A 13,843-nucleotide genomic window follows, 5' to 3' on the forward strand; every position below is an offset into this window, starting at 1 on the left:
TTCAAGGGGTATGTTTTTTAAATCTTATTTTTCTTTACAAGACTGCAGGATGCTCCTGCTGCCCTTTTCCTGAGTTCTAAGACTGCAAGTCTATGGTGCAGAGATGGCTTTCGCAGTGGCTAGATTTATGCAGAAAGAGTTATAATTGTAATGGTTCCTAGACATTCTTTTCACAATCCAGATCTTAACAGCAATGTCCAAAGCAGCCTAATTACTCCTGAGACCTTCTGAATAGCTTGATGCATGATGACAGGTTAAGTAAGGCAATTTTTTTAGCTTTTTCAGGGTTTGTGGCTCTCTCTCTAGATCTTTATATGGTCCCAATCACCACTGTATCAGCGGAAGCTGAGACAAGCTGCCTGTAGGTTGCTGTGGGCCCCACTGAGAGTTGTGGAATCTATCATTTAAGTGTCTATTTGGTTTTGTGTGTTTAGGAATGTGAGGTCCCTCCATGATGCACATTAAATTAGACATGAGACCTCATTCTCCACTCACACCAGTGTAGCTCCACTGGGTTCAGTAGTTATGCCAGATTAACACTGGTGTATATGAAAGGAGAAATAAGGCCCATGAAGAGACAAGAGGAGATTTCTTTACACATACCTATGCCACCACCTTAAGTAAAATCAAGATATGTACCTATATCTGGGTTTTCATTGCTCTGATGTCTGGACTTTCAGAGAAAATTCTAGCTTGGCTGGCCACTTTTTGTGCATCTATCATGCAACTTCTGCCAGTTAAATTACATGGTTCCTTCTTTAAGATTTTTAAGAGAAAAAGCCATGTATGTATTCATATTTGGGGTGGACTGGATGCACAAATGGGTCTTTTCCATGTCTACTTTCTGATGTTCAATTAAAATAATCTCATGGAAAGTGTGTCTGAAATTCTGGAATGTTTAATATTAATAAAGCACTACATTTTCAGTTTCCTGATGGATACTCCTCAAAATATACAATTTTTATTATATTTACCATCCATTTTAACATGTGCAAAGGCCATAACATGTTTCATTGTGATAATATGAAATAAAATATCTCTTGAAAATGCTGATAGTAAAACTCAGGATTTCTAGCCTTCTTTTCATCATCAGAGCATTTTACAAATATGAACTAAGTTTACATATTTTTTTAAAATATTGTGGAAATGAAAAGTGATTACTGTAAGAGGCAAACAGAAGACATGGATTAAAATGTTACCAAGAACTCACTGAAGCAGACTAGAATAATCTCTTAATTTCAAGGATGGCGAGGTCAATGAGAAGGAAGGCGCCTGCCTATGATTGTGCTTTATGGCATTAATTGGCTACAGAAATTTTGGATAAAGAAGTGCATGTGGTTCCTAATCAGATTGTGCCTTGCATCACACCACTTTAGAAAGATAACAGCCAGCTGCTTGTAATGGTACCAAAGAGAGAGAGAGGAAGTGGGTTTTCAGGTAGTCAGGTAGCAAGTCACAATGGGTTTGGCTTAGGTGGCATGTGGTCTGGAAGTACTTAAAATCACAAAAGACCTTCAACAAATCAACAAGAAAGCCATAGAATCATGGCATTCCATTAGTTAGAGATGGAAATACCCAGTTATATCAGTGGTTTCAAGCACCGCACCCAGGACTGGAACCAGCTGTTTAAAAGTATTTGTCTGGCCCCATCATGGAGTGTCTGCAAAGTGCAAACTTTCACTTTTTAAAATGTACATTTCTAGAACTTATGGCTGTGAAGAAAACTTTCCAAACATAAACTTGGAGCAACTGATTCAAGTGCTGTCTTTACAAGTATGTAACCAGCCTGACTTGACAACGCTATGTGCTGCTGCATGCATCTCACAGTAGCATTATTAGGATGTTGATTCTTAAGACTAACGACGACACTTTAAGAGCTACATTTTAAAACAATTTATTTGCATGTTTGTGCTCCTCATTTCCACAATTACCTCAGCTGTGTGTACCAAATTGGTAACTCCAAAGGGCAGAAGTGGTGGTCCTAAAAGTGTCCTGGATTATTTTTCTCAGGGATTGATAGTGAATGTAACAGTAAAGTTACTATGTAACAGATTAGTTACAACATAAAGCCTATATTCTGCCCTCAATCTTTGTGCAATCTCCTCTGGCCTTAGACAATGGGTGAACTGCAGTGGCTGGAGAGGAGTACATGACCCTAACTATGTAAACAGAACCAATGCATCAGAATTAAAATTTAATTTGTCTCTTTTTTCAGAATGAGTTTGAAACCCTGTTAATAAGTCATCCAAGCCATCTCCCTGTATACTCAGGATTGTTCCCTATGTTGCATTTAATAGTGTTTTGTGCAGTCTAGATTTTAAAGTCTCTAACAATGGAGCTTCCACAACTTTCTGTGGGTGATTATTCCATAGCCTAGAATATCTCACAGGCAGGAAGTTTATTCTGCAAGTCAGCTATGTTCCCTTTCAAATGTCATCTTGCCACTTCTAGTTACCACCAAGTACCACACTAAATAGTTCTTCTTCCTTCTTGGTGTTTATACCCTTCAAATATTTGTAGATTGTTATAGTGGTCCTACCACATTAGCTAGCACTTAGCCAAGCTATATATATTTAATTCTTAATCTTGCATCATTTCTGTTGCTCTTCTCTGAATTCCTTCTGAGTGGTCAATATTTTTTCAGTCATGTAGTACCAGAATTGAATGTGCTATTCCAGGATGAGTGCACTAAAGATCTCCAGAGGAAAAATGACCATCACTTTGCGCTATAACATGAAACTTTTGTGTATGACGCTCAAGACTGTATTACAAACTTATAACTAATTTGCTGTCCGCTACTATAGGTCCCTTCCAGGTTTTCCAATCCCACTGAATATATATTGTTTTTATTATTTCTCCCAAATCTTTTACTTTACTTGTTCCAAGATGAATGCAATCAGGAGTGCTGGAACAATTTGTATGGGGGGGGGGGTGCTGAGAGCCATTGAACCTAACTGTAAACCCTGTATGTAATGGAAAGCACTTTAAGTCAGGGGGTGCTGCACCCTAGTTCCCGCACCTAAGACTGCAATGTTATTTTCTTTCATGTGTCTTAGCTCTCAAGATATGATATAATTTTTTTTCCTGGGCTCAGCCTAACTGAATGTGCATCTCCTCACAATTTAGTATCATTTGAAATCTAATTAGCCAGTGGAAAACATGAAGAAAAAAGAGAACAGCAGGGTGTGGCTTGGGTTTTTTAGAGTGTGAGCTCTTTGGGGCTATAATTGATTTGATGTTTGTACAATGCCTAATACAATATGGCCCAACCTGTTTGAGACCTTTAGGTGCTGTTGGGATATAAATTTGTAACTAATATTAATAATAATAATTATGCCCAACCATAAGTATTTGCTTTCTGAATTGACATCTGCCATTGTGGATAGTAGCTACACCAACAAGGACGTTACACTGGTCAGTAAAAGTGCCAGCAACTTTTCTCACAAGATCAAGCACATCACCTTAACCTCCTAGCTTTCTTCTTGGTTGCACAACATTTTGGATCTGTGCCAAGACACTAGTCCCCAGGGCTAGTCTCCTCCTTCATTGACATTTTGAGACCAGAGAGTTATAAATACATCTATCTGTGAAAAAAAGAATTAAACTGATGTCAAATGTATTCATATGATTTATTTTCAGGTTTCAACTCATTGTTTAAGTCAACACATCTGGCTGTTTGTGTTTCACAGCTTCTCTCTGTCCCTGCTCTCTTTGAATACCTGCTGGTTTTACTGCAGCTGACAGTTTCAACTGCTTTCATAAGCTTCCCTTGTGGGGCTTCCACAACTCTGCTCTAAGCAGAGAACTACACAAAATTGATGTAGCACATGTGAAATGGATTAAAACCTGGCTAACTGGTAGATCGCAAAAAAGTAATCCCTAATGAAGAATCCTCACCTATTGGGAATGTTTCTAGTGAGGTCCCAAGGATTCCGTTATTGGCTCAATGCTATTCAATAGCTTTATCTATGTTCTGGAAGAAATTATAAAAGAAGTGCTGCTAAAGTTTGCAGGTGACAAAACATTGATAGAGTGGTAAATAACGTGAGCACTTGGGACAGGGACCATCTTTTTGTTCAGTGTTTGTGCAGCACCTAGCACAAACAGGGGACCAGGCCATGACTGGGCACCTAAATTATATAACAATAAAAACAATATTAAAAATAAAATAATAATATACACAGGACAGTTATACAACACAATCTGGTTCACTTGGCAAATTAGGCTCCTTTGAACAACATATGCTGTAATACCACTAAATGCAATGTCACAAAAGATATGCTGCAACTTGACTATAAGTTATGGACTAGATGCAGGAAAAATTGGGTGAAACTGTCTGGCAGTGTTATGTTATGTGGGTCAGACTAAGTGAACACAGTGGTCCCTTCTGGCCTTATCTATGTACTATTACTGCTACACCTAGCTACACCCACTGCTGCAACCGATAGACGTGATACTTTGATGCCAGTTGTGTAGATATTACATATGCTGAAATGTGTTGTTTAATAGCACAATTCACTCTCTAGCTACTCTTCATTCATATGACAATGAATAATAATAGAGAGCCAAAGCAACAGTCTTCCAGGCAACACCACCACTTGGGTATAGAATAGAGCAGTTGTGTTTGTTATATTAGGCAGGATAGGTCACCTCATGCTTTACAATAAATTACAGTAAACAAGCTATGTAGATGAAGCCTTCACAGGTTTCATTACTGATAGGTTCTAATGCTAGAAGCCCATATCATATTAATCTTGATTGAGGGAAAGATAAATGGGCTGTTTTTTTAGCATTTCACTACAAACATGGTGTTTGTGCCAACTGACACAATGATTAAATATGATCCTCTCTTCTCAGAAATGAGGAGCAGAAAAAACTGTAACCACACATAGCTCTCCGCCGCTGATACAAGATAAAAAGAGTCAAAACGTGTGTGGTTTTTTTCAGACCAAACTTGTGGCGCAGCGTTCTTGAATGATGTTGTCCAAAATAAAAATAATTTGCTTTGCCCCAAAGTATTTTTATGGCAAACTGCTAAAAGAATAATTGGTTTGTCCTGCCACACCAGTGTGGTTAGTATTAGCTCTTATTAGTTCAAGTAGAATCAGAAGGTGAAATATGTCCTAATGGCTCAGGATGGGAATGAATTCCCTTGCGTTGGCTCTTACTTGGTAGTGTCTTGTTGCTGACAATGAATACCATTTCTGTAGGCAGCAGAGCTTTACTTCAATTCCATCTTTCAGTTCTGAAGCTTCCTAATGCCCCCCTCACCTTGGCCCACAGTGGCACCATATAAACTCTGCTCTTGGGTATTTCTGAGATGCAACTCTAGCAAGACCCAGAAACTGCTGCAAGTGTTCAGAGCTCCCTGTGCGCTGCTTTGTGCAGCATTGTCATGGGTGCAGCCGGAGCCCCACCACCAAGCCTAGCTCTAGCCACAATATAGGGCTGAATCGGTTAACATGTAAAATCAACAGCAGCTGGTTGTTTCTTTTTAAGAGTACCAGGAAAAACAACAAGCTGGCCTCCTCCCCTGTAAGGGGCAAAAGATCCTTCATGCTCTTCACTTTCAACCACACACTGATGACAATAATAATAATTCTCTGCTCTACTCTAATGCTCTCAAAGCAGTCTTACCAAATCCTTGGAGCTCAGTAAAGTCATCAGCCCCATTTTACAGATTGGGGAAACAGAGGGACAGAGCAGGGGAAGGACCTGCCCAAGAACTAGAATGACAGATTCCCGAGTCCCTGCTTCTTGCTCTAATAATTAGCCATTACCAACCACAGCCAGTTACTGCATGTCCAAAGCTCATGTGTTTCACATAGCGTGACCAGATGTCCCAATTTTATAGGAACAGTCCTCATTTTTGGGTCTTTTTCTTGTATAAGCTCCTATTATCTCCTACCCCATCCAGATTTTTCACATTTGCTGTCTGGTCACCCTAGTTTCACAGTAACTAATATGGCAGCCGGGGGTGGGAGGGGGGATCGACATTCCTCAGGCTCCTGGAAGCTCTGAGGTGGGTCCAGATTGTTATATATGACATAGACACCCTGCCCCTCTTGCAAGCAAAGAACATACTGACATCATCAATGCTGCCTACACAGAAAGTATCAATGAGCCACCTTAAAAAGTACAGGCCGTTACACTTACCCTAACCATCTATCCTTTTCTTTTTGGCAAAGCTATTGAAAAAGTGATGGCATCCAAGTTCAAGCGGCATCTCTTCTGCATTCACTATAATTAGGTGTCAGACACTGCCCAGAGATGGTTTTGCTGGAGCTGATGAACCATCCCTTGTTGGTCTTGAGCTACATCTAAACCCCTCTGCAGTTTCTGCTAGAGCGCTCTGCAATCTTTGACACTATGATCATACTGCACTGGTGACACTTGTAGGAGATCTTGTGGGAATGAAGGGACCAGCACTATGCTAGACTTGCTAATTCCTATTGTAGCCTCTTGTGCAGGTTCTATGAGACAGAATCTAACCAGACATGATGGGCACTTGCTCTGTGTCATCTGCACCATTGTCCTTGCAAGCCCTGCAAGGCTCACTACTCTCCTGGTCTTCAGGAGACAGCTCAGAACTATGGTGAGGGGCCAAGAGCTGAAACACCATCAAAAGGTGGGTGACACCCCTCAGTGCCTATAACTCACACCTGGCTATATCTTCTTTGAGGAGGTGCCAAGCTGAACCAACAAGGGTTTCGTAATAGGACTCAGACTATTTAACTTCTTCATACTCAATTATTCCTCTTCTTCCCTGATTCTAGTTCGGTCTTTGTGATTAAATATTTTTAAACTGGGAAAGTCACAAGGAATTTCAGCCTGGAACCTCTTGTCTGGGCCACACAGCTTCTAGGAGAAAGAAGAAAGACAAGTCTAGTGAGTTAGAACAAGGAAGCCAGTATTCCTGGATCTGGTCCCTGCTCTGCCACTAACTCATTATGTGGCTTTGGCAAATCACTTCTCCTCCCTCCAATATCTATGGTTCCTTATCTGCTCAATGATAATACCACCACTAATCTTTCTCCCAGGTGTATAATTACTGAATGGCTAAGTGCTTAGAGAGCCTCAGGAAAAAGGCACTATTGACAAGTGCTATTGTACAGTGATAATAATTATATTATCTCTAAATACTTCTGTAAGGGGAAAGAATTATAACCACAAAACAATAGCTATTCTACAATAATGCATAGGGATGGCATTTGTTAATATGCCAGCGCTGCTACACTCTGGCTTGTTGCTGTCTCTGACAAAGCAGGTTTATGTGAAGCAGAAGTCTAGGTGAGAATAGGTGGTGCTAGAGTCCTCTGCCAAAAAGGAAAAGGAAGAAATATTTTCAGCAGCAGGTAGAAACACAATTTAGATATTTTCAGGAACTGCCCCACTTACTCAGCAGGACTGTTTGTCCCAAGTGCTGTTGTGCAGCTGAAGATTTCCCCATTTGACCAATTGTGCTGCAAATACAGAGGTTTGGTACAAGCACAGACACATCATCTCTCCCAAGGAACACTTTCTTTGCATCATTCTCCTTTCTGCCCTAACTCTTGGCTCAAGCAGAAAGTACAGCTGAGAGTTTCTCTCTGAGCAGATACTATTCTTGCTGCGTTAGTTTCTTGGTGAGAGAAATAAAACTGGCACTGTCCCTCTTTGTGAATTGCTTGTTCGCTTCTGGTTTTTGGGCTCGGCTCCACTCTCATTGACTGTCTTCTGACTGGTTTGCTGTGGATGCCCCAGGACACCAGCAGGAAGCTCCAGATGTGTCTCAAGGAACTTTGCTTGTATCAAGGGGAGATAACTTAATCTAGTGGTCACTGAAAGAAAAATAAATGCTTAGGACGGATTGTTCAGAGATTCTAAGACCAGCAAGGATCATCTAGTCCGACATTCTGTCTAACATAGGAATATAGGACATAAGACTGGAAGGGAGTTCCTTGGTCATCGAGTCCAGGGCCACCCAGAGAATTCAGGGGGCCTGGGGAAAAGCAATTTCGGGGGCCCCTTCCATAAGAAAAAGTTGCAATACTATAGAATACTATATTCTCGTGGGGGCCACTGCAGGGCCCAGGGCAAATTGCTGCCCCCCGGGCGGCCCTTCGAGTCCAGTGCTCTGCTATCACAGGCAACTTCATAATATAATCTTGTTCACAAATTTATCAAACTCCATTTTAAATCTAGTAAGGTTGTTTTCCCCCAGTATTCCTCTAGAATGCTGTTCTAGAACTTCATTGTTCTAGTGGTTGGAAGCCTTCTAATTTCCAGGTTAAATTTATTCAGGGCCAGTTCATACCCATTTGTTCTTATGCCAACATTGTCCTTTAGTTTAAATAGCTGTTCTCCTTCTTTGATGTATTTATAGAGAACAATCATAGCCGCTCTGAGCCTTGTTTTACTAAGCTAAAAGAGTCAAGCTCTTTTAGTCTCCTCTTGTAAGATGGGCTTTCCATTCCTCTGATCATCCTAGTAGCCTTTCTTTGCACCTGCTCCAGTTTGATTTAATTTTTCTTGGATGTGGAGTGACCAGAATTGTACAAAGTATTCCAGAGGAGGTCTTACTACTACCCTGTATGATGTCATGAATACTTCCCTATCTCTACATTAAATACTTTGCCTGATACATACTAGGCTTGCATTTGCCTTTTTTATGGCTTCATCATAGTGATGGCTCGTAGTCATCATATGATGGACTAAAACACACAGATCTTAGTCCCTAAGAGCATGACTTTGCAAATTGTACTATTAAATTTAATCACATTTCTATTGCTTACATCATCCTAATTCTTCCTGTATAATATTTTGATCCTCCTCTGTATTTACAGTGCCTCCCAATATGTGTCACCATCACATTTCATTAGCACACTCCAACTTTTTATGCTACTGTCATTAATTAAAATATGTAATGAGATCTATTACAAAAACAGATCCTTGAGGAACTCACTAATAATTTCCCTCCATCCTGATAGTTCTTTGGTACAACCCATGATAGCTCCACTTTACCAATGCCTTACCCACTTTACAATACCTATGCTAATCCCTATCTTCTCTAGCTTGATTAGTATTTTCTTGTGTGGTACCATGACCCATCTAGCCCAGTATCCTGTTTTACTATAGTGACTAGTGCCAGATGCTTCAGAGGGAATGAATAGACAGGACAATTTCAATTGCTTTATCCCCTGTTGCCCAGTCCCAGCTTCTGGCAGTTGAAGGTTTAGGGACATCCAAAGCATGGGGTTGACTGCTGCTGCAGCAAATGTTTTCAGGGCCCTATCCATTACAGCACCAAGATCTTTTTCTTGGGTGGTAATAGCTATTGTAGACACACACACCCCCACTCCATAATTTCATATGAGTAGTTGGGACTATGTTTTCCAATGTGTATTACTTTGCACTTATCAGCATTGAATTTCATCTGCAATTTTGTTACCCATTCAGCCAGTTTTGTGAGATCCTTTTGTAACTCTCACAGTCAGCTTTGAACTTGCTATCTTGGCTAATTTTGTACCATCTGCTAATTTTGCCACCTCACTATTAACCCCTTTTTCAATAATTTATGACTTATGTTCAACAACACGGGTCCTGGTACAGAGCCTAGGGGGGAGTCTGCTATTTACCTTGCTCTTCTGTGAGGAACTGAGCATTTATTCCTATCCTTTCTTTCCTATAGACTCATAGAATATCAGGGTTGGAAGGGACCTCAGCAGGTCATCTAATCTAACCCCCTGCTCAGGGCAGGACCAATCCCCAGATAGATTTTTGCCCCAGATGGTCCCCTCAAGGATTGAACTCACAATCCTGGGTTTAGTAGGCCAATGCTCCAAAACACTGAGCTATCCGTCCCCCTCCCTATCTTTTAACCAATTATTGAACCATGAGAGGACCTCCGTTCTTAGGCCATGACTGCTTAGTTTTCTTAAGTGCCTTTCATGTGGGACTTTTTCAAAGGCTTTCTGAAAGTCCAAGTACAGTATAGAGACTGGATCACTCTTGTCCACATACTTGTTGACCCCCCTCAAAGAATTCTAATAGATTGGTGTGGCATGATTTCCCTTTGATAAAACTGTTTGACTTCACCAAGATATTGTGTTCATCTATGTGTCCAATAAATTTGTCCTTTACTATAGTTTCAACCAACTTGCCTGGTAATAAAGTTAGGCTTACCTGCCAGTAATTGCCAGGATAACTTCTGCATCCTGTTTAGCTCCTCCGCGGCAGCCATGTTTTCCTTGGGTGCTCCTTTAGCAGCTCAGTTGTCCAGTGGCCTGACTGTTTGGCAGGCTTCCTGAGTCTGCTGTACTTACAAATACTTTTGTTGTTAGTTTGTGTATCCTTGTCTAGTTGGTCTTCAAATTCTTTCTTGGCCTGCCTTACTATACTTTCACATGACTTGCCAGAGTTTATGCTCCTTTCTATTGTCCTCACTTGTATTTGACTTCCAATTTTTAAAATGATGCCTTTTGTCTCACACGGGCTCTATTTCTCTGCTGTTTAGTATGGTAGCATTTTTTTTTAGTCTTCTTACAGTTTTTTTTTTAATTTGGGGGTATACATTTAATTTGAGCCTCTATTATGGTGTTTTTAAGTAGTTGCCAGGCAGTTTTGCAGGCATTTCACCTTTGTGACTACTCCTTTTAATTTCTGTTTAACTCGTTTCTTAATTTTTATGTTGTTCTCTTTTTCTCTTCTTGGACTCTTTTTATTTATATGGCTAAAGAACCTCTATTTGTTTTAATTTCCTTCACAATGGCTAATTCTGCTTGACTTTTAGCAATTCTCCCTTGAGACCTACACATTTTTACCTCCAAGATATAGCTTTCTTTGCTGATCAGTGCCTTCTTCCATTCCTCATAGGCTCTCTGCTTATGCCTAATATCTGTTTTGAAGTGGTTATTCATCCAGTTAGGTCTGAAGCCCTTCCCTGAAAGTCTTTTCCTCCTTGCTTGGGATGCAAGCATTTAAATGCCTCAGCTCTTCAGTCCCATTGACTTCACTAACTAGTTCCTTTAGTTTCTCAAAGTCTGCTCTTTTGAAATCTAAATTTGTTGCTGACGTGCCATGCCATAGAATTCTCTCCCCTCCCCCTGCCCTCAGTTCCAACCAGTATTCCTTCATCTACCTCATAACTTCAGGTTGAGCTAGAGCATATATTTTAGAATGTCAGGAGGATCAAAATGTTAATGTTTTTTCTATAACCTTAATTCAACTTATACCAGTAGTTCTCAAACTTTTGCACTGGTGACCCCTTTCACATAACAAGCCTCTGAGTGTGACCCCCCCCCCCATAAATGAAAAATATATAAAAATGCATTTAACACCATTATAAATGCTGGAGGAAAAGCAGGGTTTGAGGTGGTGGCTGACAGCTTGCAACCCCCTATGTAATAACCTCACGACCCCCCCGAGGGGTCCCGACCCCCAGTTTGAGAACCCCTGGCTTATACTGAACAGCATCTAGGGTTGAGAAAGAGATTTACTTACACAGACATGTTTAAGAAAAACAGGGTTTTGCTTCCTGAAAATAGTCCATCTGTGATATTTGGCCACTGTAACCCACTGCAAATAACTAGAGCCCCGCAAATCTGCAGATATCCATTTTATATCTGCATACTATATTTGTGGATCACATATGGAGGCAAATCCAAATTTTATATCTAGAGCCCTGCAAATCTGTGAATAGCTGCTTTATATCCATGAACCATATTTGCCGATCTTGGCATGGATGCAGATAACCACAAATCTCAGATGTCTCTGACTTTTAGATGCTTGATACAATGCACTAAGTCAATTTGTTTGGATTTAATTTATCTTGTAACATTTAAGGTAGAATCAGTCACCTTACACAGCTCACAGGATCTTGCAGTCGGACCCTGGTTATGCCCCCACCAAATCAGTACCACAACTTTTTGTGGCACTACTGGCTATGCAGACACCTTGCCCTTCCATCAGCATGGGATCTTGCACCTGCATTATGCTGGGTTAATATGACAATCTATGGGTAAAGCAAACCTGCAAAATTACGTGAATATCACCTCCCATTGGTGTTTTTGCAGGGGGAGGAACATGCTTAAAATCAAAACAAGACCCTCACCTGCCTGGTGTGCCACTTAATCTTACAGCCCACAACTAATCCTGTCCAGCTCTGCTGAACACAGCATCAGCAGTTCAAAACATATATTGTACATTTATGAAATAAAGTGACAGCCATTTATGAATAAATGGAAATAAAGATTATGGAAATTTAAAAAATCTAACGTGGATTGGTCTCATGGGACACAGTCCTGAGAAGCCATTCACACCAGCGCAATCCTTGCTTACATGAAAATTCAGGATCAGCTGCTACGTTAGGTATGGTAGAAAATATAGGCAAATAGCAGCCATGGGCCTAATCACCTGAGTAAGGGTTTGTAGGACTATATCTATCATTTTATAGGAAAGTTTAAAAACAGCTTTCCATCTATTACAATTTTTTCTATTATGCTCTTCAGGATCTATTTTTTACCTAGCCATGACTTTAATATCCCAGTGCTCTCAGCTAGTTACGTCAGAAGAGACAACATTTCACACTGAGAGAGAATTCACAGTCAGCATTTTGGGCTTGATCTTGCCTTCCATGTGACTTGACTTCATTATGCGATTAGAGTGCAAAATTGAAGGTGTGTTACGTGCTGTATGAATGGACAAAACTGACGGATTAGCTAAGGTTTAGCCCTTTAAGTGCTAGTATGAATTATTTTTCTTATTTAATCTATAAGGTGCCACAGGACTCTTTGCTGCTTTTCTTATTTAGTGGCTTAAATTGGTACTGATCCAATCAGTAAAGGAAGCCTTGGAAAATACACTTTAGCAAATGGGGAAAAGTGAGGCTTGTAATATCCAGCAACAGTTTGGCTCTGTGCAGAACATTAACTGTAATTTTGTTCACTCTTCATCTCAACTCTTTGCTGCCCCAGTTAAACACCATTTGCTTTGCTTTAAAGTGAGTTGTATTTGCACTGAACTTTTTAATTCACTAATTTCATGGCACAGAGACTGCTCCTTTGAATGTACAGATCACAGTAGTAACTCACTTACTAGTTCAGTATCTGAGTCCATCACACATATAAAGTTCTATAATCTAGAAAGTTACTGAAGTTTTTGTATATGGAGCTTAATTCTGTACCTTTGATGTCAATGGGCATTTTGATAACGAATGAATAAGGACTTCTATATTTGAATTAATGATTACAGTTCATTATTTGCTAAATGTCTCTTTAAAAGCTTCCTCTCAGTGTTAAGTATAGCTAATCATATATGCATATCCACAAAAATGTTGTAAATATGTATGAATTGTGATGAAATATCAGCCTAAAGAATGGATGATGAGAAAATAATCCATGCTACAACTACAGCAATAAAATAGCAAAGCACCACTGAATTTCCCACATTAACCTGTTCCCAATGTTCAAAAGACACCATGTGCTGTGTGCTTTATATATCAGCTCCTAAAATATCTGACTCCTGATAGGATGAGAAAAATACTGTCATGCTCTTGCACCAAGCCAATTACAAAGCTGTAGTTCCTGTGCTGTTAAAGATGTTTCCTGTTGATAGCGCAAAGGGACAACATAGCATTTAGTTGCTAATGTTATCTGGGACCTTTGTGACCTCTCGGAAACCTTAACAATTATAAAGTTCACAACATTTAGAAGCACTTCTGTCTTGGTGCTTTTAATAAACACTTGTTCTGCAGATAGTCACTTGCTATTGGTCAGAAATGAATCAGAAAGGGCTAGAATGTACAGGAACTCTACTCAAATAAGGAAAGGACCATTAAAGCAGCTTTCAAATCAGGCAGAAACTT

The 13,843-nt window shown here is 40.0% G+C and overlaps 1 long non-coding RNA gene across 1 annotated transcript; it reads right to left on the bottom strand.

Annotated features, from left to right (window-relative positions):
• Positions 1 to 6,651: 6,651 nt before the first annotated feature.
• On the bottom strand, positions 6,652 to 12,630 carry LOC127040190 (uncharacterized). Its single transcript, XR_007771402.1, has 3 exons — positions 10,165 to 12,630; positions 7,399 to 7,820; positions 6,652 to 6,861 (listed from the first exon to the last, which is right to left on the bottom strand). It is a non-coding gene; the product is annotated as an uncharacterized LOC127040190 (long non-coding RNA).
• Between the last annotated feature and the right edge of the window lie 1,213 nt (positions 12,631 to 13,843).

Source organism: Gopherus flavomarginatus, chromosome 24 (assembly GCF_025201925.1).
Source record: "Gopherus flavomarginatus isolate rGopFla2 chromosome 24, rGopFla2.mat.asm, whole genome shotgun sequence".
Classification (NCBI taxonomy): domain Eukaryota; kingdom Metazoa; phylum Chordata; order Testudines; family Testudinidae; genus Gopherus; species Gopherus flavomarginatus.